Source organism: Palaemon carinicauda, chromosome 1 (genome assembly GCF_036898095.1).
Source record: "Palaemon carinicauda isolate YSFRI2023 chromosome 1, ASM3689809v2, whole genome shotgun sequence".
NCBI classification, from domain to species: domain Eukaryota; kingdom Metazoa; phylum Arthropoda; class Malacostraca; order Decapoda; family Palaemonidae; genus Palaemon; species Palaemon carinicauda.
In genome coordinates, this window is record NC_090725.1 from 123,841,210 (window position 1) to 123,844,067 (window position 2,858).

The 2,858-nt window shown below is 44.6% G+C and overlaps 1 pseudogene; it reads right to left on the reverse strand.

Moving 5' to 3' along the window:
* The window catches only part of LOC137657365 (ectonucleotide pyrophosphatase/phosphodiesterase family member 5-like), a 20,723-nt pseudogene extending 18,528 nt beyond the window's left edge, over window positions 1–2,195 (reverse strand).
* Window positions 2,196–2,858: the final 663 nt, after the last annotated feature.

Consider the following 2,858-nt stretch of genomic DNA (forward strand, 5'->3'; position numbering starts at 1 on the left):
TTACCGCTATTATATTGTCCATTTTTATGCCAATGTCTTTAATTGTAACGGCTGATGCCCTTATGGACAGCTACTTCCCCACCATCAATAACCCTCTTGACATTTTAGTTCCTGAGAAATGGGACAACCATTCAATACTAACTTATACTAACTTAAGCAGAGGTGGGTACTGTAAGACATCGAAGCTCAAATTGTGACATGCCTTGGTAACGACAAAGCTGCCCACCAAACACTTATGTTATCCCACACCCATGCTCCAAGCAATGCCTCAACAGCCATTGAATGTCACTCTTCACACTCATTTATTCTTTGTGGCTTCGTCAATAACTAATCTTTTCTTTTCACATAATTCAGGATTTAATGTGCCCTTTCTGGTAGATACTGGTTCCTGTTGTTCCCTTCTACAACGTTGCCTCTCATTGGTGCAGATTTCATTATCCGTTTCAACCTCCTGATTGATGTCACACATTAACACTCGGTCAATGCCAGCTGTTATTTATCCATACTTTTATCACATGCTCCCTCCAACCTCCCTTTTCACATCAGCAAGCCCCAGATTCATACAACTACCTCTTTATCACGGTGTTTATCACCATATCAAGACGATGGCCCCCCATTTTGCAAGATTCAGACATTTGGCCCTAGATTGTTGGCAGCTGCCAAAAGCGCATTCACTGGAAAGGAAAAACTGGGCTTTTGTGAAAAGCCCTCATGCCCATGGCCATCGCCCTATATATCCTCCTGAAGAAAGATGGATTTCTACCCATTTTGGGTGGTTTACAGGCATCTAAACATGCAGACAAAACCAGACAATTACCCATTCTCCAACATTGCTGACATCACCACTTACATATACAGTGCTAAAGTATTTTTAACCCTCGATCTCCTGAAGGGGTATTATCAGGTGCCCATGAACCCAGAAATCATCCCAAGACTGCCATCACTACACCCTTTGGCTCATATACCTTCAATTAGGCCTGCTCCTTTTTTGGCCTTCATAATGCAGGGGCCACATTTCAACGACTCATGAATGGCATCTTTAGGGACTTTCCCTTCTTCCAACATTACAAAAATGGTACACTAGTATTCTCTCCATCCAAAGAAGACCACATATGTCACCTACACATTATCCTTGACTACGTGCAGAAGATCGGCCTTGAAGTCAAGTACAACAAGTGTACTTTGGTACCAAGGAAGTGGCATTCTTGGGTCATCTCATCACTCCTGAGGGCATTCACCCCTTCTCTGAGAAGGTATCAGCAGTACAGAAGTTCCCAAGACCTCTTAACATCAAAGCACTGCAGGAGTTCTTGGGCATGGTAATCCATTATACCCAGTTTTTGCCAACAATTGCTTCCACCCTTGCCCCCCCCCCCCCTCTACGACTTCCTCAAAGGCAAGCCAAAACACCTGAAGTGGGGCACCACAGCGCCTACAGCTCTCATTCCCGTGCAAACTGCATCCCTCCTACTATCCACTGATGCCAGTGATAACACTAGCGGCAGTACTCAAACAGATTATCCTGCCCATTGGCCTTCTTCAGTAGAAAACATTCCAAGGCAGAATTCAGCTACTAAACCTTCGACCGCAAACTGCTTGGGGTGTATTTGGCTGTCCGTCACTTCTTAGACGACACATCCTTCGTCATTCGTATAAACCTCCTGTGCCTTGTGCACGGCTTCACTCAACAGTCCAATGCCTTGTCCGTCCGTCAGTGCCGATATCTCTCTCCTATTTCTGAATATAACTGCGCCCTACAAAACATCCCTGGTAAATTGAATCTCATCTCAGACGCCCATGCCAGAAACATACTGGCTGCCATGCACCCGGGAATGGTTTAGTATAATGCAGAAACCTAATGAAAGGGCCCCAAATAACAAACTTGCAGGACATCCTTCACATATCTTCATTGGAAAGACGTCGCCTTTTATGTTTCAAAGGCCACTCTCTTCTCCAACATCAGTACTGGTAGGCCACGCCTGTAGATACATACCTCCTATCCATGGCCTCTCATACCACTTGCATCGATTTACTGCACAGTTACAGAAGTCGAAGTTCATATGCATGGCATTACTAAAGATGCCAAGAATTGGGTCTGCACCTGTACTTCTTGTAATACTTAAAAGGTACATTGATACAATGATGCGGGTGTGTGCACTTTTCATCCACCTCAGCATCATTTTGCCCGCATTCATGTTGAAGACGTTATCGCCCACTGACGTCAGAAGGACACCATTATCATTTCACAGTTAATGATCACTCCACTCATTATTACTGGTAGATACTTTCCTTCATGGCCCAACAGGTGTTCCAATTGTCCATGGCCTCTCATACCCCTTGCACTGATCTACTGCACAGCTACAGAAGTCGAAGTTCATATGGGATGGCATTACTAAAGATGTCAAGAATTGTGTCTGCAGCTGTAGGACTTCATGTCAAACTTCAAAGGTACATTGATACAATGATTCAGGCCTGTGCACTTTACATCCACCTCAGCATCGTTATGCCCACATTCATGTTGATATGGTTATCCCCCTACCCACATCACAAGGACACCATTACCTTTACACAGTCATTGCTCACTTTGCTTGGTAGACTGAAGCTATCATCATGCAGGATGCAAGATCTGCCTCATGTACAGCTGCCTTACGTATTGGATGGATTGCAAGATTCGGTATCCCAGAGCATATTATTTTTGACAGGAGTACCACCTTCACCTCTGTATTGTGGATATCCTTGGGGTATCTTCTCTGCATTAACCTACATCAGACTACCACTTACAATTCTACACCCAATGTACCAACTCCAGCTAGTTTCCACAAATGGCCTTGGTCCTCCTCGAGTCCGGACCACTCCCA